The sequence below is a fragment of the Phoca vitulina genome, unplaced genomic scaffold, assembly GCF_004348235.1.
Source record: "Phoca vitulina isolate PV1807 unplaced genomic scaffold, GSC_HSeal_1.0 scaffold40, whole genome shotgun sequence".
Taxonomy (NCBI): Eukaryota; Metazoa; Chordata; class Mammalia; order Carnivora; family Phocidae; genus Phoca; species Phoca vitulina.
The window spans coordinates 9,531,489-9,555,549 of record NW_022589743.1 but is presented as its reverse complement, the minus strand read 5'-3'; the positions used below and the strand labels follow the sequence as shown (position 1 = coordinate 9,555,549).

The following is a 24,061-nucleotide window of genomic DNA, read 5'->3' as shown; positions in this document are numbered from 1 at the left end:
GGAAGTCAACTGCCATGTCTCACTGCATGCTCAGCAACCTGCCCCAGGACATCCTAGAATTTCAAGATCACTTGACGGTCACTTTGTCTCCCATGCCTGGTCCTGGGGAGAGAGAAATAGGAAGGGTCTAGTTGCCTAGTTCAATGACTTAGACTCAGCATTCTCTTGCTTCTGGTTCATACTGAAATTGCACCTCATTCTCATAGGCCCAGTTCTGACACATTGTTCCATTAAATGAAACTCCTCCTAAAAATTATGATCTTCTCAATTCATGCTTATTTGGGTAAGTGGACAAGTTTTCTTCTCCAAGAAGTAAAAAGCTTTTCTGGGGAGTATTGGGTGGGGGGTTTGAAATCAATGCCAGATTTTTCCTTATTCAAGATGGCAGTAAAGAAGAAACAATTAGACCGTGCCTATGCTGGGAAGGAGTGTGCCAATTGTGCAGGCAATTTGTTCAGTGTGGCAGCCCACCAGACAATTCAGCTTGCTTCCAAATCCTTTTTTTTGGGGAGGGGGAGGTTTGGGGGGTATATTGTGGTTATATCCAAAGGGGTCCTTTTCAGGGTAGTAGATTTAATTGGGAATGGCAAGTAAGTCCCATGATTGATATGAATAATTTGCATGCTGAGCTTCACACGATTCTGGGTCATCTCTATGACTGAACATTCAAGTCATGGTGTCCTCAGACCTACAGAAAGATCTTGCCATGCCACTCACATGGATCTGGATAAGTCAGATTAGTCACTTCAGTGAGCAGTATTTTTCCAAGCTCTGCCATTTTTTAGTAATAGTGTGACTTTGGCAAACTAACTCAATGCTCTGGGATTGATAGAAATAATAATGTGGGTATTTCAAAGAGTTGTTGTAAGGGTTAAATAAGATAATACATGTAAAACAGTAATGTAAGGTTGGCCTATCTAGTGCTTTACTGTGATTGTTATTACCAGAAGGCCAATTTGGAAAGCCATATTAAGAAGATATGATAAATCCATGAAATTGGAGCTAGAAGGGTGGCTATGGAGAGAGTTTTGCTTGGGTAAGATGTCTCCTCTCTCTGCAATCTGTGCCATACCATTGTCCCAAATCTCTCTCTCAGATTTCCTCCTTCTACTCTTCATTTCTCCCCCAGTGAGTACAATTCGGGTTAGATCAACATCCACACTGGAATATCCCTAAATGTTTTGGCGAGCCACCTAATTCCTCATTTCCTATCCATGGAGATTGTTGGGGGCAAGGTTCCTAGATTGACAAATTGTTAAATTATAGAACTACTGGACCCAGAAAGAATTGGCATAATTCTTCTTTCACAGTTCTTTACACAAGGTAGGTGCTTGATGCATTTTTATTGAGTTGATGTTTTTAGACAGATCCTATGGTGTAACTCAACAAGATGTCCTATGCATCACTGACTGGAAGGAGTTAGGAACACTGCTCTGACATACGACACCCACCCCCACCTCTCCTCCAAACCAAAAAGTATACTGAAAATTCTTCTGAAATTGTGTGCCCTTCAGTTCCTTTGAGGAACTTGTTGCTAGGAAACAAATTTAGACTGCTCTCACCTGCTGAGAAAAGTTTTTACTACTGCTGCAGATAACAGGTTCTTCTTTAGCCACAAAAGTATTAACAAAGAAAACTGTCTGTTACTTCACAGATTCATTGGACAAGAGCTCTTCATTTGGGTGACAATTTCACAGCAATATCATTGATTACTTTGAAAACTATTCAGAGCTGTCCTTGAGACTACATTATGAAGCTACCTAATGCAATGATACTGATCATTTTTCTTGGGGTACAAAATAAATAAAGCAATCAAGAAGAGTGTGGGTGGTAGTGAGGTTTTACAGACCACAGAGGAACATAAAAGCTTGCTTTAGCTTTTCCAAGCTTACTTCCACATTAGAAAAATAAAAACCTGAATTCCTAAAGAAGAGGGCCTTTAAAATTATTAATTAATTCATTTGCTAAATGTGTATTCAGTGCCTGATTATGTGTAGCACACTGTGCTAGGTCCTAAGAACACACTGCCTGCTATCATGATAATGCCTGTCTGATAGGGGAGACAACTAGACATTTTGGAGGGACTGCACGATGATGTAATGCAAAATTACAGGGTGGTCAGTGAGGAGGGGAAGGTGGTCTTTGAAAGTCTAGAAAGAGAAATCAGGGAAGTCTAATTGGGGGAATGTTGGGATAGTATCTGAAGAAAAATTCATATTTAATAAAAACGACTGTTAACATTGCTGTCTTAATGCATCAGTAACTGTCCTACATGTTTCTGATTCACCTGTTATTCTTTTTTTTTTTTTTTTTTAAAGATTTTTTATTTATTTATTTGAGAGAGAGAGAATGAGAGAGAGCAAGCACATGAGAGGGGGGAGGGTCAGAGGGAGAAGCAGACTCCCTGCCGAGCAGGGAGCCCGATGCGGGACTCGATCCTGGGACTCCAGGATCATGACCTGAGCCGAAGGCAGTCGCTTAACCAACTGAGCCACCCAGGCGCCCCTCACCTGTTATTCTTAACCACCCTAGGAAGGAAGCAGTCCCACCTCAGGGTAGGAGTTAAAAAAGCAAAGGGACATCATCAAGGGCACGGGCCCTGGATGGGAGAAACTGGCTCCTTTGAGGGACTGACAGACCAACAACACCATTTGCCTTATTTTGTACACTCTTCCACAAAATCCATTCTTCCACCATGTAGGAGTCCTTAAAGAATCATAGATAGGGCTCTTCTGATACCAATCCCAAATAACTTAAATTATAGAAACCTCGCCTCTCTGCTCCCACCTCAGGGAGATGCAAGGTCCTTCTTGGCTCTCTGCCCTAAACCACACCCACATAGTACCAGGCCAGCATCTCTGGGTCATGGTCACACATGGGCCTGATTCAGTAGTCAGGTCCACATGGAATGGACCTTGTCCAAAGCTCCTGGATCTCCCTGTTAGGAATCCAGATTCCTAGGCTCTGATGATCACTGAAATCTGTCAACTGATAGTCCTGGAGCAACTGATCTCTAGGCCAAAGTGTTCAACCAAGGGATTCTATGTACCACCTATTTATCTCAAGTTCTTACCCTGGTTCCTGTGGCTTATCCCATCTGGCTATATGTAACCTACAATTGACACTCTATTAAAAAATAGACTACTTAGTAATTTCAGAATGTTCTATGCTGATTGAAGTATCTGGTTTGAGTTGCCCGCTATCTAAAGTTTTCACAACATGCAAAAAATTGCATCAGTGCAAGTATAACTGTTTAAATAATGTAACATATAGAATTAAATCTCCTATATATCTATTCTCTATAAGGCACAATAAAAATAAACTAGTTCCTACATGTCCAAGATTATAAATTTTGAGATGAAGTAGCTACCACTTTCTTATTCTGAATATTGAACAATTCTATTTTATGTTAATTTTACCTATTTGCTTATTGTTATAGTAGGAATACTTATTCTCTATTTCACATATTCCCACGAGTGCTGGGAACCAACAGTTTTTAAATTACCTGGAAAGTTAATTTAAGAATAAACAGATGCCAGTACCAACGTTCTTGTAGATATGTTTCCTTGGGCAAGGGAAACAAAAGTAAAATTAAATTATTGGGACCATACCAAAATAAAAAGCTTGCGCACAGCAAAGGAAACCATCAACAAAATGGAAAGGCAACCTACTGAAAGGGAGAAGACATTTGTGAGTGATATATCTGATAAAAGGTTCATATCCAAAATCTATAAAGAACTTATAAAACTCAACACCAAAAAAACAAATAATCTGATTAAATGGGCAGAGGCCCTGAATAGACATTTTTCCAAAGAAGACATACAGATGGCCAACAGACACATGAAACAATGCCCAACATAACTCATCATCAGGGGAATGCAAAGCAAAACCACAATGAGATATTACCTTACACTTGTCAGAATAGCTAGAATCAAAAAGACAAGAAATACCAAGTGCTGGCGAGGATGTAGAGAAAAAGGAACCCTCGTGCACTGTTGGTGGGAATGTAAATTCATGTGGCCACTGTGGAAAACAGTATGGAGGTTCCTCAAAAAATTAAAAATAGAAATACCATATGATCCAGTAATTCAACTACTCAGTATTTACCAAAGAAAATGAAAATACTAATTAAAAAAGATATATGGACTCTATGTTTATCGCAACTGAAGTAACCTAAGTGTCCATCTATGGGTGAATGGACAAATAAAATGTTGAATTTAAATTTTATATTAAAATTTTTGTTTTATTGATGTGTATATATAGGTGTGTGTGTGTATATATATATGGAATATATATACAATATATTTATAAACATTGTTCAGCCTGAGAAAGAAGGAAATCCTACCATTTGTGATTTGTGACAACATGGACTGAGATAGACCTTCAGGGCATTACAGTACATGTAATAAGTCAGACAGAAAAAGTATCCATCAGCAGAAGAATGAATAGAGAAGGGGTACCTACACACACATACACACACACACACACTCACACACAGGACTACTGCTCCATCATAAAAATAAAGATGCAGTCTTGCCATTTGCAACAACATGGATGGACCTAGAGGGTATTATGCTAAGTGAAATAAGTAAGACAGAGAAAAACAAATACCATATGATTTCACTTATATGTGGAATCTAAAACAGAAAAGAAACAAACAAACTAAAAAAGCAGAATGAGACCCATAAATGCAGAGAACATTCTGATGGTTGCTAGAGGGGAGAGGGTTTGGGGGGGGATGGACAAAATGGTTGCAGGGGAGTGGGAGGTACAGGCTTCCAGTTACAGAATGAGTAAGTCGTGAGGATAAAAGTTATAGCATAGGGAATGTAGTCAATGGTATTGTAACAGCGCAAAAAAAAAAAAAAAAGAAAGAAAGAAAAAGAATGAACTGATGCAGGTTTTATATAAGGTAGAATACGCCAATTATCAGGTAATAATAATAGTATGTTATAAATGGTGGATCTCCTCTTCACTTTGATCAAGTATTCTTTAAAACCTGAGACTATGTGCTATCGGCACAGGGATCTGACGTTGACCTCGAGAGCCTCAGCCCACGGCTCCCACTCTGGAGGTGGAGGCCATGGTATCAGATGGCCAGGAGTTGGAGTCTTGGTTCTTCCACTGACTTCCAGTGTGACATACGGCCAGTTGTTGAACATTACACTTTTTCTGCTTATGAAAGCACACAAACACCAGCTTTTGTCAAACAATAGCTTTGTCTATAAAATGCAAATAAGAGTAGCACCTGCACCTCCTCTGAGACTGTGGGGCTTTTTAGAAGAACATGCATATAAAGTACTTGGCAGAGACTTTGCCCTTTTTAAGTGTTTCACATATGACAGTTGTGATTATCTTTATTGAGTCCAAACTGAAAAATTAATTTACCAAGAATTGCACTTTCCATCTGGATCAAGATATTCTGTACTAGTTCCTTAAATGGTTATAAGATAACGTCATCTCCAACTTCTTCTGTGTCTGACTTGAAGTAGGCTCCTCTTTAAAAAGTCACAGTCGACTGGTTTTTCATGATTCTTTGTTTTTTAAAGATTTATTTGAGGGGGGGGGCATGGTGGGGAAGGGTGAAAGGAGAGGGAGAGAGAATCTCAAGCCGACTCCCCACTGAGCGTGGAGCCTGATGCAGGGCTTGATCTCACAACCCCGGAGATCATGACCTGAGCTGAAATCAAGAGTTGGATGCTTAATCAACTAAGCCACCTAGGTGCCCCGGTTTTTCATGATTCTTAGTAATTTTGCTCACAGTAGTTTTTAAATTTTTTCCCACTAGTGTTTTAAGAATTTTGCAAACATTTCTGTTTCTCTTATGGTATTGGAATTCCACTGTTTTTTTTTTTCTTCTTCTGTTTCTAGTCTTGACTCTGCCAAGACCTCAGCAAACCCTTCCATAGGCTTGCCATAGTTACTTACAAATGGCTTCTTGTGTTTTGATTTTTTTCTAGCTTTTTAACAGTTAAAAATTTTAAAGAAGCAATTTTTATTATAGAAAATTTGGAAAATACACAAGATTACTAAAATGAAGTAAAACAGTTCACAACCTCACACATTTATTCTGAGTATATAAAGAAGTGAACATCTTGCCATCCAGCCCCATTTCCCAGAGATACTTTCAGTAGTGTGTGAGGGTATCATTCTAAACTGTTTTTTATGCTTATGAAAGCAAACATACACACATGCATAAACCTTTACACCTATACACACATGTTGTTAAAATGTTTTCAACAAAAACAAGGTCATGCTGTGTAATTCTCTATACTATGCTTTTTGTTCTCTTACTAGTATTTTTGTGGAGCTACATTCCAAGTTGGCATATACAGATCTCATTTTTTTAGTGGCTAAATTTATGGACATGCCCTAATTTATTTAACCAATCCCATAGTGATTGATGAACACCTAGGTTTCTTGTGATTTTTGCTGTGACAATGAGCTTGCAATGAGAAAACATTTTGAACATTAGTTTTTAGATTTATGCTCTTATACTGTAGGGTAGTTCTTAGAATTGTGAATACTTAATAATAGGGTATATGCAGCTTGATATTAGATGGAGAGTCCCAGATTACTCTTCAAGAAGGTTGAACCTATTCACCCTGTACCAACAATAAGATGTATCCTTCATACGTTTCACTTTGCACTCATAATTTCTATTTCTTTGAGTTTTTCTTCTCCATGTGATAATTCTTCCATCTGAGTTTCAAGATACTTAATTCCATTTTCAGCAATGTTTTTGAGTTCCAAGAACTCTTTTTCTCAGATTGCTCTTTTGTAATAACTTCTCTAGTCTCCCCAGGAATTTACATAACTTTCTTTTAGAGTTCTTTTTATTTTTTCCTTTAGGGATACCTCACAAAGAGCTACCTATTCTGATTATGTTGTTCCTTCTCCCTTCAAATGCTGAGTCATTTTAATGCTTTGCGCATTTTCTCTCCCAATGAGATCTGTTACTTGTCTGCACACACCCAGACCTCCTGACCCATAAGGGAGGAGGGCCCTCAGAACATATGCATGGAAACTGTGGGGGTCTCCTAAGTAGTAGAGGCTTTGCAAATGGTAGCAGGTAAAGGAAGAATCTTTTCTTGGTCAATGGGCTGGTAGGTTAGGACCCCTCAACTGAGTGGTATAGGGAGAGAGGTCTCCAAGTTTTCAGGATCCTCCTGGCAAATGGAGAATATGAGTTCTCTTCAAGGGGTGCCTGCGTGGCTCAGTCGGTTCAGCATCTGCCTTTGGCTTGGGTCATGATCCCGGGGTCCTGGGATCGAGCCCTGCATCAGGCTCCCTGCTCAGTGGGGAGTCCCTCTGACCCTCACCCATGCTCATGCTCTTGCTGTCTCTCTCTCTCTCAAATGATAAAAAAGAGTTCTCTTCAAGTTATATTCAATTGATATAATCTTTAGTTATGGTCTTCCCAAAAACAAAACACTAAACAACAATAATAAATCAAAGAAATGACTCCTAAATAATAAAGAAATTTCTATATTGAAGCCAAGTTGACAGGTCAAACCAAGTGTATACTCTCTTCTTTAGGATAAGGACATTAAGAGACTCATATAAGTATGGCACTGGCAGAAAGCATGCCAATAATATTATGAACTGTAGTCTGTCTTGCATATGGCCATATTTTGGCAAAATCATTGTATCACACACTATTGAAATAATGTATGTTAATTATCAACAGCAATAAAGTAGGTGGTCCTTTTTTTAGTCAACAATATACTTGTTTATCAAATATGTATCAGATATTTAAAATGTATTCTAGGTATTAGATATAAAACACTGACAAGGGGCGCCTGGGTGGCTCAGTCATTAAACGTCTGCCTTCGGCTCAGGTCATGATCCCAGCGTCCTGGGATCGAGCCCCGCATCAGGTTCCCTGCTCCGCGGGAAGCCTGCTTCTCTCTCCCGCTCCCCCTGCTCGTGTTCCCTCTCTCGCTGTGTCTCTCTCTGTCAAATAAATAAATAAAAATCTTAAAAAAAAAAACAAACACTGACAAAACATAGTGATTATTTTATCACCAAGGCATTTGCAGTCTTTCTGTTGTATGAAAGACCTATCAGAAAATGACTCTCCAATTATAGTGACATGTGGTAACTACTATGATAGAGCTAGGCCTGAGGTACTATATGAGCAAAGGAGATTCTTTCTAAATCAGATTAAGGCAGATTTTTCCAAAGAAGGGTCAAAATGGGTTTATGAAAAAAGAAGTTAAATGTTCAAGTAAGTTTGGAAAACACTGGGTTAAAGATAGTTAAGTAGGTCTTTCTGCTGTAGTCTTTTTCAGAGCCTTTAATATTTATTACAAATTTCAGGGAGTGGTAATGTCCCAAATGTATGGGGCTGAAGAACCTTTCTTCCAAGCATTCTGAGGGACACACTTGGGGAACAATGGCCTCGGTGATCCAAGGGAGCTCTTCTAGAGGAGGAGTGTCAGAGCTGAGGCTCCAAGATGAGCAGGTGCGAGCTGGAGGAGGCAGGAAAGGTCACTCTCGGCAGAAGAACAGCCTGTACAAAGGCATAGGGACAGCATGGGCCACGGTAATACTAAGTAGCCCAAAATAGTGAAGCCAAAGAATTTCACGTGACAAAGTACAGAGATAAACAAGAGTCAGTCAGATCATTCCATCCGGGTAAAGGGCTGAACTTTACCCTGAAAGCAAGAAAGGTATTTAAAAGTTCTGACCCAGGGGAGAAGTATGAACGGATTTGCTTTGTCAAAACCATCACCGTGGTAGCAGTAGGGCTGCACACTGCAGTCAAGTCAGCCTGGAGGGAGGAAGGAAGAATAGGCAGGGGGAGTTCTGGAATTAACCAGTGTCAGTGTTGAGGGCATGATCTAGGGGAAGGCCTTGTGCTCCCCAGAATATATTACCGTGTTTGCAAATGCATCGTTGGCCTAGATCTTGAGTAGATGGTGTGGGAGTTACATTGTGCTATAGGAGAAAGTGAGGGGGACCGAATTCCTAAGTGAGAGGAGGGCACCTTGTGGAGCAGCAGGGGGGCTGATCTCTTACAGAAAAAAGAACAGTGAGAAATTCCTGCCAGCTGGGAAGATGGAGGGCCTGGAATGAAAGGGATGCTTACTGTTCAGTCCTAAACTAGTCACTGTTCTGCAGTGGTGTCAGACTCCTCCATTGTCCCCCAGTCTTCAAATGGGACCCCATGCCGGATATGGCTGTGAGAATGTCCTCTCCTGGGGTCTGGCAGGTATTCATAGCATGGGGCTTATGTCACTGTCCTCACCTTGTCACCTCCTACCCTTTCTTCTTATATTTTCCTTCTTTATTCCCCTCTTATTTTACCACATCCTACAGCAAAATCTTTCCTTCTTTGAGGTTAATTTCTTTGACTGGAATTACCAGTGAACTTAATTTTTCTGTGGGATGCTGGATTCCTGAAGTGCAGGAGGCTAGACCATTCAGGCTGGATGGCACAAAGGTCAGCGTAGAGATCCTCTCGCCTGGTATCGCTCTTTACAGATGGGTAAACTGAGGTCTGGAGGGCTGCAGTGCTTTGTTTTAGGAACAGAGCTTATTTAGATCTTTTGGCTCCTGGTTCTGCTTTTTCTAGTAGAGCACACTGTCTAGGAAGTCATCTCTTTCTGATTAGCTGATACTAGTCTCTAGAAAGGTCCCCGATTTCTGCGCTAGTGGCTTCAAGGTAATAATCCTGCCAGAATAAAAAAGCAGAATACAAGCTATTTCCCTAAGGGTTCACTCCAAGAATGTCTTAAAACTCCAGTTATGCTCAGATCTTTCCTCTATGACATCATTAAAATATTATCTGGTTTAGAATATTTTCTACGTCTAAACACTTCTCAAATTTTGATCTTCTGTCAGCTGACAATACAGACTCATAGAGCGCTTTCATGTCTCATAAACCCTATAATTAAATAATGAATTTCTAAGGATTAATTATTCACATGTCAAAGAGATGATTTTTGGTGAGGAATTAACTATCTTTCAAATCTGCTGTAGAGAATATGAAAGCTGATCAATGCCCAGTGTTTACCTATCTAGCCATCAATTTTAATGAAACATTTCCTTTGAAGTCACAAAAAATCATGAAGTCCACATACAGAAAATCTAAAAATTACACTAAATTTCTTTCTTATAAAAGTGACCTCAATTGATACTGATCTAAAACTCTTCCAACAGGAGAGCCATGGCTAAAATTCCTGTTAATTGAAGCATGAACCCAAGCAACTTCTTACTCATCTTCTTATCCTCTGCAGTGTCTAGCAGAATATTCAACACATGGTGGCTCTTCAGTACTTAGTGGTTAAAGGAGTAAACCTCCAGGCTTTCCCGGCCAACAAGATCCTGTCTGGCCAGCGGCCTCTCACACCCATGCTGCCTCTATCACCCATACCTGAGCCCAGGACAAGTTCCGTAATTTGTGGGGCTCAGTGCAAACATGAAAAGCTGAGGCTCCTTCTTCTAAAATGATCCAGAACTTCAAAACAGTGATGACACGGCACTAAACTAAGTATGGGGCTCTGTGCTACTGTAGCAGGTGTCTGCCCATGGAGCTGGCCCTGTCTGGGCCCAGCCAGCTTCTCGGCTTTCTGATTCCTTCATGCCTGGTAATTGGGACTCCTGGGCCAAGTGAAAACCCATGCTTAGGCTTCCTTAGCCTCTTCTTTCCTGTCTCAGTCAGATCCTTCTCTCTGGGGTCCATGCCCTTCTATCCTCCTTATCTTGTCCCTTTCCGGCTTTCTGTACCCCTATTGTAAGGTGACAAAGCTCACTTTTGTCTTTGCCTTCTCAGTCCATCTCCTTACCTGAGTGGAGATGAGACTTTTCCACTGCCACGCTCGCCTCCAATAGGGGCCACTGTTGTTTCTACTTTCAAAGCAAAATTCTATTTGCCCTTGAGCCCTAGTGGCTCTTCCAGACCATGTGTTATGCTGCCCTTGCTTCACATAATTGCTGGCACCCTGTCTTCCCATCCTACCCCTTACCTCAGGTGCTCCCCATGTCTCATGTCTCCCTCCCTTGGATTCCAACATGGGGCCCTCAGCTTGTCCTTGCCTCCCACCATCCTCGGTATTTGTAATGTGTGCATGCGCATGCATGACCCATCTGGCTCCCTGACCTCAGGCTGCTGATCTTACCAGTCACTCACTGGCATATCTCAAACCTCATTATTACCTGGAACTATTTCACTTGTAAGATGTATATTCTAATCACTGGACAACTTGAAAAATACAAAAGGCAAAAAAACAAAAACAAATAACATCAAAACCAATCAACCAAATAAAAAACAACCACAGTTCTATCATTCAAAGGCATCCACCATCAGAATTTTAGAACCCCTCCAACACCAGTCTTTTTTCTATGCATGGAAAATTATAAGAGTTGTGATGAGTCTTGTTTACAAAAATACGGGATGTTGATCTCATCTGGGGTACCAGATTAGGGCTGTTTATTAGGAAGGGCTATTTAAGTTGAAATCTGGAAGCTGGGATGGAGCAGCTTATGGAGAGGGAGAAAATGGAAGATCATTGTAGGCAGGGGCACAGCTGATATAAAAGTCCTGAGGTAGGAAAGAGCATGTCTTGTTTGAGGACCTAAAAGAAAGCCACTGAATAAGAACAGGGTGAGATGAATTACCTGGGTTCAAATCCCAAATTATTTACTTCAGCCTAAATTTTGTTCTCTGTAAACCAGAGATGGTATTAGCCTTCCCCTAGGATTGTTGGAAAGATTGAATATGTTCCTCTCTGGAAAGCACTTAAAATAGCACTGGCACATAGTAAAACTTTCTTAAAACAGAGGAATAGTGTAGACAGACTAGCCAATATGGAGAAGGAGAAATGTCTCTTCTGCCGCTGCCATGTTCTCCTAGAGGAACTCCTATACCCACACCCATGAGTGACAGATATCAGAGTAAGCACATCTAGTTTCTCTTCACTCTCTTTCTTCTCTGATCAGGAAGAGGTTGACATGCTAGACCGTGGCAAGCTAGACATCCACCAGGCCATGCTTCCAAACTGGCCCATGGCTCTTGTGTGCACAGAGTTCCGGGGTCCTCTGTGAATGCTGCAAGGCAGGTATGTGCTCTCTCAGGTCCAGCTGTGACCGGACAGGTGAATTACGTGAATTTGACACCAGGCACACAGTTGCTTCAGTTCAGTGGAGGGTAGTGGGAAGCCATGGTTTGGCTTTCCCAGTGAAGTTTCCTACTTGTCCTATACTTTAGATTTACTGGACATTCTCCAGCTCTCAATGAAGTTGATACTTTGATACTTATTTAGTGAGGAAGAGGATGTGAAGGGCTAGAATCCTGATCCCTAGCACATTAGTGCACTGTCTAGAAACCTTAAGATTAAATAGAAACATCTGGAGAGCAAAGGACTTAGACATGAGACCACAGATCTCGGTACAGCTATTGTGATGGGCTTTCGCATGAATGGTTTCTGACTTGTTTTGGTGGCATTGGCTTGCAGTAAATTGCTGCTGAGGCCAATAATGGATGATTTGGACTTTAGCAAAAAAACCAAAAATAAAATAATAATAAAATAAAATAATAAGATAAAATAAAATAAAATAATAAAATAAAATAAAATAAAATACATCCAGCTAGATTCCATCCAGGGTAGAGAGAATGAGAGTGAGTACCCTGGCCTTCAGGTTTAGTGCCAGGCACTGGAAACACTGCTCAGTTGATCGAACTTGGGATCCTTTTTATCTTGTTTGGAATTGCACAGGCCCAAGGAGGACTGTGGAAAGACTGGTTTCCTGATTCATGTAGCTTGCCCACAGCCTCCTGGGGCTCCCTACCAATGGTCTCAAATTGGCTTCTTTTTCATAAAGCTTATGTCTTAAATAAGATATAATTTTTAAAATCCGCCCAGATCTTGGTTGAAGAGGAGTGTGGCCCCTGGTTCACTTCTTCAGGCATCTGGCTAGGAAGTTTATTTAAAAGGCTGTTTTCTTGAACTATCTGTGTCTGGGATAGATGAGGTGTAAGGAAGAATGGAACTGGGTTAAAGCACAGGCTTTGATCTTGCATTCAGAACACAAGCTGTCGGAAATGAAAGAAAATGAAGAAAGATGTTATGACTGAGTGGAAGGAAAAGAATTATTTCTTTAGGGGAAATGCAGAGATTTTAGAGGCTAGGTTGGACAGACACGAACCTAAAACATCTTAAATGCTCTTAAAGTTGGAAGTCAGAAAAGAGGCATGACTGAGGCTTTAAAAAAGCAACAAAAAATTAAAGAAAGAGAACAAAGGAGACTAATGCCCCAGGGGACCATTAGAAGCTGCTTGAATGGAAGGATGGGAGAGTCATGCTGGATGACTAGGAATCTCAGGATGGAATCCTGCAGTGATTATTTCAGTAGCGCCAAAGTAACACAGTTGTTGAAGTGATGAAGCAGGTGCAGTGGGTTGCCATTAGAAATAGAGCACATCAGTCCTTAATGGACGGTTCAGGGAGAAGGACAGAGCAAGCCTTAAGTGAACTATACCCTGACCCACAAGGGAACATCTCGCAATGCCTGGAGATATTTTTTGATGATCATGATTTGGAGAGGGGGAGCTATTGGCCACTAAACATCTTACAATACACAGAACACTCCCCATAACAAAGAAATACCCAGGCCAAAATGTCACTAGTGCCGAGACTGAGAAACTGCCTTAAGGAAAGCCAGGCTGGGCTACAACATTTGAGTCTGGATGGTGTCCGATATTGGGCCGATGGGAAGAATTATCCAACTTGGAGAACTAGCCATGAACAAGATTTGTTTAACTATGGATATTTTGGCAGCTTCTGAAATCGCTGACTTCACATCTCTTATTAAGGAGGATCTCAAAGGACAAAATCTAGAGTAGTATTATGAAGAAAACAAATGAATGGGGCTGAAAGCAAAGAGAAAGAGAATGGCGGGAAGGTGCTGTGATCCAGCCAAGGGTATTAGCGCCACATATGGAAAAGGTAGGGAGCCAAGTTAAGAAGCATATTACACTTCTAAAAACAGCTGAGTTTGTTTGAAAAGAGTGGAGAAAGAGAAAGGCAATGAAACACTAGAATCATTTGCTACTGCAAGAGGGATAAGGTGAGAGAGATGAATGTTCTCATTACCAACGAAGTAGCATAATTCACTCAAAATCTGGAGGTTTAAAAATTAAGCAAAGGCAAGTTCTGGGGGAAGAGCACATGGTAAAAGATGTCCTTCCCACTTGAGTATGCAAGCTACAGCTGCATCGTCAAGTCTTAGGGGATCTGTTGGGGACAAGTGCCTAGTAAGAGAAATATGCAAGCAAGAAAGCTGTATCATTCAGAGATAGGTCCACAGCAGTGGTTCTCAAACTTGGCATGCATTAGAATCACCTGAAGGGCTTATCAAACCCAGATTTCTGTATCCCACTCCCAGAGATGCTGATACAACACATCTTGGTGGAGCTTGAGAATCTGCATTTCTAATAAGCTTCCAGGTGATGCACCCATGCTGCCACATTTAGAGAACCAATGGTGTACAGAATTCCAGTGCAGGAAGCAAAGACAGTAGACACTGCTCCCTGGGATCCTGCAACAGATGGAGAAATACAAAAAGCAGAGCAAGACATTTAGATCCTGCGGAAGGCAAAGCCCTTGTTTAAATAGGTGCCTCTCCCTCTTGAATACCCTGTTTCAAAAGGGAGAAAAAGCTGAATCATTCTAAAGAGCCACCCAGGATTCAGTGCTGGGGAGAGGGGTCAAGTGTGGGGCTCACACATGGATTGAAAATTGAAAGGATACACAGCACAGAGCAGAGACACGAGAAGACCTGGAGATGAAGGCCACCACTGAAATTTCTTAACTTTATGAGTATAGGAGTGTCTCAAATGCCAGTCTCTGAGAGAGGAAACAAGGTGCATAGGGAGATTTCCTTCTCCCACCTTGCCTCCAGGGATACAGGAAGCACCGTGTTACAAAGAATTTCTTCCCATCTCTTGACACAAAATTTCTATGCTCAATTGTTTATGCTCCCAGGTCATGAATTCTAGATGGGCATTCTTAACAAAGCTGAAGCCAAGAACATTTTCTTTTTTCTCCATATTTTTCTGTGAACACTTTTCCCCAGACAACACTTAGCATTCTGCTATGATCCATGGCTGATAACCACAATGTGGGTCCAGTATTTTGTATCCCATCTGCCTCTGTTGTTCTCTGTGCATATTTTCTTTCTGCAGGAAGAGGGATCAAGTAATCAGATTCAGGCATCAAACTCCTTCCTAAGCTTCTCTAACCTGTAAGAGGTGGTTCAATTAAACCATGATGCATCTGTCTACTAAGGGACTATCATGTAACCATCAAAAAAACCCCCCAAAACCCAGCTTTATGAAGAGTTGTAATTACATCAAGTAAATGCCTATGGTATAAAGGTAAATGAAAATATAATAACAGAATTGAATATATAATATCACAATTACATGAACATACAAAAGCAAATAACATACTATTCACTGATGAAACTATAGATGGAACTACAACAAAATGCATACTGAGGTCATTCTTAAGTGGTAGGATTTTTCTCCAAACTTCTTCATTATTCATTTGAGTGTCACATATAACAGAAATAATAAGCTTTATCAATTTTAAGTATTTTAATGTCAGTACTAGCATTAGAAAGTCATAGGGAACTTTAATTTTTTAAAGATTTTATTTATTTATTTGAGAGAGAGGGAGAAAGAGAGAGCGCGCATGAGTGGGGGGGGGGGAGGGAAAGGGGCAGAGGAAAAGGGAGAAGCAGCCTGATGTGGGGCTTGATCCCAGGATCCCGAGATCACAACCTGAGCCGAAGGCAGATGCTTAACCGACTGAGCCACCCAAGTGCCCTGAGAACTTTATTTTTTGAAGACAAGAGAAGAAGACAGGTAAACAAATTTCAAAATGGTAAGGAAGGTGTGAGTGAAGATGTGCTTTGAGGTGGTTGAAAGACATATGACTGGAGAAAGGATTTACGGGTGGGGTGGGAGAGGAGGAATACTCCTCCAGTAGGATATTCTTGACATTTTAGGACTAGCATAGATTTGATGTGCAGTCATAGAAAAAATGTCCAAAAGCTGGGCTGATATTGCTAACCAATTGCAGGAGTGTGAAAGAAACACTCTATAGATAATAATGAAAATCAACAAAGTTAGGAATTGCTTTAATGAATACCACATGGGAAAATAGAATGAATTGGCTATGAAAAAAAATCAGAAATGTCCCTTTGAAAGGATGGCTACAGTATCACTTTCCATGACAAATGAGGAATATAAACACATTGTCAAAAATACACATTGTCAAAAGAATTTGAACAAAAATATTTTAGCTTTCTGTCAGTTGACTAGAATAAGTTTAGATTTTAATTTAAGCATCAAGAGACATGATCTAATGGTTTATGAGCAGTTTTGCAGAGAGAAAAAGTGATAAAAATTGCAAACAGATGATATGTAAATAAATATTTGCATCAGCTGGTATAAATATTTAGAAGTGCTGACAACTCCCAATTATCTTGTTTTAATTGGTTCACATAGAAACTAATTTTTGACAATTGTATTTGGCCAATTAACACTTCAGTAGCTCAGCTAAGGTCTTTGATCTTAAGAGTGTTTTTGGGGACAAGTCTCTGGGTAATCACCTCTTTGTATGTTAGAGAAATAAATTCAGTCATGAAAATACAGTGGTCTGTGAGCCTCCTTCTGCAGCCAAAAACGTCTTTGTCCAAGAGAATGGAGCCAGAAAGGGTATAATATTAAATTGTCAAAACCAGTGGTGCTGGGATTGTGAGTAGGAAGGAGAGAGAGGGACAAAACTCACAGGAGGTACTGGATGTGGGCTTTGAAATGTCTATGTCATTAGAGTGATTTCCAGAAAGTTATGTATGATCATAAACAGTGCCTGGTTTTCTGAGAGGTATCATTTCAGAGAAGGAATCAGGCATAGGCTGAAAGCTCATCTATTTCTTGTCCCCCTCCCTCCCAATTTGTATTTCACTACCAGTTTCCTTTTTAAGTTATATATTTTTATTTTTTTTAAATAAATATGCCTGGCTAGATTGTGCCTGTCTTATATTCTAAACCAATATCTTTATTATTTATTTTACCCAATAACTTTTATTGTGTCCCATAGTATGCCTTCATGCTCTTTGCCAAGTATTTCTGACTCTCCACTTTCTAAGCACATGGAGGGTTGCTTTCTTGGCTCCTTTGTGGATGAATGAGGTCATATGACTAGTACTAGTTTCAGTAATTTTATCCCTGTGAAACCAATCCCCTCGATTAAATTCCCTGTGTTAAAAATCCTAGACAGGTTTTTCCCTACCCCTGGCTGGTATGAATAAAACATTAAGTCACAACTATCAGAGATGAATAGAGAATTAGATATCCTGGTTAGCTAAATTTTTGTTTTTCACAAATAACTTTTGATTAACCAAAGTGCTCATTAACTCTTAATGCTTTGGCACATCTTTGTAAAAGGTATGAGTAATTTTTCCTAGCTCATTAGTAATTTAATTAACAAATATTTATTAAAAGTATATTACATGTCAGGCACTGTGCCAACCTTTCATGGAGTTTACAGTTTGGTAGGGAGGGCCGACGATGATCACTTAAGTATACAGACAAGCGATAGAGAGGAGGATATGGAACCTTAGGCCAGCTTACAGTAGGGTGGTCTCTTCAGAGCTGAGGAAGCAGAGCTTTGAAGGATGAGCAGGTATTGACTATGAAAAGAAGGGGACAGTTCTTCAGGCAGAGGAATAGCATGTGTAAAGGCCTGATGGTGGAGGGGATGTGGGTTTGAGGAGCAGAGAAAGTGCTGGAAAGGTATGCAGGACATGGTAGGTTTCATTGAGAATTGTATACTTTAAGAGCAATGGAACGTCAAGCTGTTCAAGGTATTTAGGCAACAGTAGTGGTGGAAAGGCTGTAATGAGTGTGACATGACCTGGGCTACATTTAGGAAGGGTCATTTTTGAGGAAGCAGAGAAGTTGGATTGTGGAAGCCCCCAGTGGATACACAGGTAGACCCACTAGGAGGCAATTGCAGCAGTCCCTCCCACAGACTGGGGCTACTCTGGAGAGATACAAGGGGAAGGGTGGCATATATAACAGGAGTTAATCTTTTTTGCAATGCTTCAGAATCTTTTCATGATCCCAGATCACCACTGTGACTACCTATCCTCAATTACGTAAGAGTGTAACGATAGAAAATTGGGATGCCTTCAGACTAGTAGTCTTCCTCCTTTTCATCAAAGAATGCAGAAATGAAGCATTGGTTGCTTTCAATGTTACTGTCCATATATGTGTATACTTATTCATTCTCAGGTAATCTGTAGCTGGATATTATACTATGGTAACACATACATACATTAAAGTGGGATGATACGCTGGCTTTGAAGTCTCTCCAGCCTAGTGCTGTCCAGTTATAGAGTTGCTTATGAGACTACTCATAAGGGCAAGGAGGAGTTAAATTGAAGATGCTGGACCTGCTATGTCTTTAATCAGAAGAGTTCTACCTTTACCTGCATTAGATATTGGGGTTCTGTGTAATATTTCATTTTTAAGTGGCTTTACCACTAAAAAGAGTCTGACAGCCACTTCAATTCTTCTCTTCTTAGGATGGAGAAACTGAGGCCCAGGGAAGTGAAGTGATTTGCTCATGGTAAAACCGTCAATTTGTGGTAGGGTCAGAATTAGATCCAAAATCTCCTGACTCCACTCCAGTGCTCATGGCTCTTTCTAATATCAAAAGTAAAGTGATATATTTACTTATCTTCTGGATTAGAAAAAATTCTAGGGGTGCCTGGGTGGCTCAGTCGGTTGAGCGTCCAATTCTTGATTTTGGCTCAGGTCATGATCTCAGGGTCATGAGATTGAGCCCTGTGTCAGGCTCTGCACTGGGCATGGAGCCTGCTTAAGGTTCTGTTGCTCCCCCTGCTCCTCCACTCCCCCCAACTCTCTCTCTCTCTCTCAAAAAAAAAAAAAATTCCAGTTCTGGAAATCTGGGAAAGTGGCTGTACTTTTTTCTCTTCCCTGGATACTTTAACACAGAGTAGAACCACACACCTGTTTGTTCCTCTATTTACGATTAAAACTTTTTACAATCCATGTGTTCGGTAAGGCTAACTAAATGTTTGGTGATCCGCTTGCCATCATTCATGCATTTTTAAGATTCATTTAAGAAACATACATTAAATGCTAGGATATGTCAGCTACAACTAGGTTCTGGGGATATGAAGTACCAATGTGAACATACCGTTTTTGTAGAATATTAAAGAACTGATCATAGACACCTATACACATGAGCACAGAGCCATGGGATCACAGAGGTGAACTTGGCTTAATTGGCTGAGCAACTGGCCCTGGCACTAGGGTTTCCATATTTACCAAATAAAAACATGGGGCTCCCAGTTAAATCTAAATTTCAGATAAACAACAAGTCATTTTCTTACTATAAGTTGTCCCACATATTGCATGTGACATACTTACACTAAAAATGTATTTGCTGTTTATCTAAAATTCAAATTTAACTGGATGTCTTTATTTTATTTGGCTACCCTAGCTGGCGCAGCTGGGCTGACTAGTAGATGAAGTTCCATGGGGTCAGTATGGGAAAGTTACCAAGACACCAAGAGATGTTGAAATTCACTAAGGAGAGTCAAGTGAAAATGCCAGGAAAAGTGAGGATATTTGGAGGTAGAGGTGGGGAGAGAATGCATCAAAGTTGGGGAATCAAAGTTGAGTTTGTGATTTCACATTGTTCTGGAAGATCAAGCCAATGTAATGAGAACCAGAACAGAAATGAGGTGTATGACCTTTGCCTACTGGAAAAGAAAAAAAAAAAAAGACCACTATTTTCAGAAAATATCCTCTTAAGAAACCCATGAGAATCAGCCAAAAAAATATTGGAATAGATGAGTTCGGTAAGGTCATTAAGTACGAAATAAACATTAAAAAGTCTTCTTTTGTAACAGCAATAACCAGTTAGAAAATATAATGGGAAAAGACTGCATCTGGAAGACTCTCAAAAATATAAAGCAACTGCGAATAAACTATAAAACCATGAAATGTGTTGGGCTTACATAAAAAAAAACCACCATCAGAGATATAAAAAGAGATGAAAATCTGAGGAATCATGCCATATTCCTATATGAGAAAACCAAATATTGTAAAGATGTAAATTTTCTCAAAATTTATTTTTAGGGCTAATGAAATTATAACCAAGGTCTCTGCAGGATATATAGAGAATCATCAAAAATGATTCTAACACTTGCTTGGAAGAAAAAACTAATACTAATAAAAACAGCTAGAAAAATGTAAAAGACTGTATTAATGAAGGGGGTCATTAAGCCTACCTGACATTAAAACAGTGCAAAAACTACCTTCCATCAGAATTGCGTTTGGGAAGAAAGCAGCAGAGAAGACAACAGAGTAGAGCTGAGAGCCCAGAAACAGACACCCTAGTGTCTAAAACACCTACTTAAAACCATGAGAGAAAACAAAGATCAGAGAGGGAAGAGAAGGATGGATAAAGACAAGGAGCTAGAGAGTTGGATTATCTATTTGGCAAAAAACATTTTTTTTTCCATCTCAGAGGAAACACTAATTGCCAGATGCACTAAATAGTTAAATGTGAAAATTCAACCAAACAGAAGAAAATAAGGGCAAATATTTATCTGATCTTGGGGCTTAAATTATTTTCCATGTGGTTTAAAGGACTTGGAGCCATGTAAATCCAGCCAATCAGGAGACTTCAGGGTTTATTTTTTTAATGTAGATTTGTCGTTTGCAGAGTGTGTACCGACTGCAGAGGAAGGGGTGCCTGGAAGCTAGTTAGAAAACCATTGGAATAATCTGGACCAGAGACTTCAGGACTCTTAACTAAATGTTGGCAGTGGGGGAAAGAGAGCAGAAGGACATGGAAATGAAAAGTAGCTGCCCTGCATACTATGTGTCTAGACACAAAGGAGTATACTGGGGATATGTCAGATGGTTCATAAAAGGGTAGTTTTTTTAGTAAAACCTATTTTTATTATTCCCACATACAAGACCTCCCCACAATTCAGGTCTTTTAAACTCCCTGCCTAGCATAATCAAATTCAGTGTTTCCCACTTTCTATGTTTTCTTTTCTCAGTCCCTGGAAATATGATATAACTACGTTTCACTGTAATCGATAAAATATTGTACAGTGTGTGTGGAATCAGATATGTCTGTGTTTTTATAAATGCACATTAGAGAGGGACAGGAATGGAACCGAACAAGGCAGACTTGTTCATGCTTTTTAATATAGATATGCTGTACGAAACAGCATGATCTGTCATAAAATGAAAGCTAATATTTGAAAATGAGATTGCAGTCTCTCCATGTTTAAATGGTTTTCCTGGGAGACAAATCTTCTTTCATTTGAACAAACACACACAAGTGTTTTTTATGGAGTACTAGGAAATACCCAGCAGCAAAGTTGTGGGGGGAGAGGCAGTATGAATCGCTGGCCGGCAGCTTGCGTGACTTCCACCGATACAATTCTTAACAAGCCACACTTGGACCTGCTCCCAATATCATGTCCAAGTGTTGATTCGTCTGACACAATGTGCATGGCCCTGCTGATTGATCAACTTTTCTCTAAGTATTTAATATTTTATTAGGTGTCCAAACAGCTCTTGGTGGCTTAAAGAGAAAAAGGGTATCAGGGATCTCTACTTCAGGGATGAAAGGCATTTGATCCGGTCTGACTGGATCTGAATTTGATTAAACCTCAAGGTCCCACATTTTGCTCCCTAGTACAATTCCTTGAGTGGGTATAGAGAGGAAATAATCATTTCTTGCATTTACATGCTCCTCAAATGGAGTCATAATTACAAATTTTGGATGCCCTACTTAATACCATATTTTTCTTGTTAAGTATCCACTTTTATTTTAATAAGAGGTAGTGTTAAAATATCGAAGGTGGCACTAATTGAAATCTAATGTGATGTATCTACATACTATTTGTAGGTAATGCCCATGCATTTGTGTTTCTTCTCTTCATTTTAGTAAGATATGCATAGAAAGATCCATTGTATGGATGGTGACATATGTCCCATTACTGAATGGGAGGTGATAAAGCTATAGGGGGAGCAAAGAGAACAGTATGATGAGTGAGTCACTCTTCTCTGAGTCTGGCCGCTGCCACAGACCCTATAGTCTGCTTCGGGAGAATGAAATTAGCTCAAAATTATTCTTTTTGCTTTGAACGTAGAAGCATCTTCTTCCTCTGGTCCTGGGTTTTCATACAGAACCACCCGTTTAAGTAAAGACTGGGTGTTTGACAAGAGGCAAAGGGTCATAGATAATGGCACAGCTGAAGTGAGGGACCTGGAGGTGAAGGCCAGGAAAGGGCGCGGGTGCTGAGTTTCTCTTCTGGTACCAAGACTATGTGCAATAACATTCTCTCAAACACACTCATCCCACAAACGTTTATCAAAGGCTGACCTGCCGGAGCTAGGTAGATCCCTGGACAGAAACAGATAAACTAGACACAGCCTTCAAGGAGCACAGAGTCCAACGAGGGAGAAAAACATAATTTCCAGATTACAGGTCAGTGTTGTGTTCCAAGTGCCCAGAAGCACCAGAGAGGGCACCAACTTCCTGGGAGAGCTGAGGAAGATGCCAATCTAGATGGCAGAGTCTGGAGGCCAAAGGAACATTAGCACTCTCGGGGTAAGCTGTCAATATGTGCTGATGAAATATTCTTTCCTATACAAAAAAGAGAGGCTAAGGGATGCAGCTTATGTGCCTGTTCCTCAGCTTCTAAGCTGCCATCTGTCCTGCCCTCTCTCATCATGAAATGTCTTCAGCTGTCTGCATGATGCTTATTCACAGAGGACATAGGCGGACAGTGGAAAGGGTGGCTCATTTATATTGCTGAGCTTTATCATTCTACTGATGAATGACAGAGTGAAAAATACAAATTCAGTCTCAAATTGTGTTAACTCCAGCTGCGGTAGGTTGAGTAATGGCTCCCCAAACATGCCCAGGCTCTAATCCCTGGGGACTGTGACTGTGTTCCCGTACATGGTAGAAGGGACTGTGCAGATGGGATTAAGTTAAGGATCTTGAGATGGCAAGATTATGTTGTATTCTGCAGGTGGGCCCTATGTGATCATTAAGGGTCCTTGTAAGAGGGAGGCAGGCAGGTATAGTAGGAGATGTGATAACGGGATGAGGAAGGGGCCACAAGCCAAGTGCCGGTGCTTCTAGAAGCTGAAAAGGCCAGCCCCCAGAAGGACTGCAGCCCTGCTGACACCCTGATTTTAGACTTGTGACCTTGAGAACTGTAACAGAATAAAATGTGTGCTGTTTTAAGTCACTAAGTTTGTAGTAATGTGTGACAGCCACAATAGGAAACTAATACACCAGGCTCCTCATTAATATGGACAGAAAAGTGGTCTCAAAGCCAGTGAGTTCTTAGAGAGTTTCAACAGACATAATAACTAACATTGGCTGCATGTGATATTTAATGATGCCTCCTGGAAGTAGAAGGCCATACTGTGCATGTGTGTCTCAAGGGGACACACAGCTGGCCTGTGTCACAACTGGGCTGTATGAAATCTTAGTTCCATGCTTTTCTCCTGGTGTAGACCATTTCTCCGTGGTCTAGGGTGACAGATGATAAGTCCATCTCCTGTGTCAAGTATTTTTCTTCTACAGAAAGTGACCTTAGAGATCTTTGCTCAGATTCATAGCACTGCTCCCGTGTGTTGCAGTGGACAAAGTGGAATGCTCCAGAGCCGCCACACTGTTGGAAGTGCTGACTGACTCCTAGGAGCTCCATGACTTGGGCGAACCACTTAACCTCTCCTGAACTGTAAAATGGTATAATCACACAGATCATTCCTGACTCACCGGGCCATTGATAATATACGTGAAAGAGCTTTATAAATTCTATAATTCTATAATGCTATTCAGATGTGAAGAATTATTATTTTTATGTGCTCAAAAGGCTGGCACAGCCCCTCTCCCAGGTGACTAAAAAGCATATGTGATTTTATTTGTTCCAATAATTTTATTCTTATTAGTACTTGTTCAGTATACTA

At 40.4% G+C, this 24,061-nt stretch overlaps 1 protein-coding gene across 2 annotated transcripts in view; it reads right to left on the bottom strand.

Annotated features, from left to right (window-relative positions):
- Window positions 1-24,061, bottom strand: part of ANKFN1 (ankyrin repeat and fibronectin type III domain containing 1) — a 313,445-nt gene that overhangs the window by 258,597 nt on the left and 30,787 nt on the right. The window lies entirely within an intron of this gene.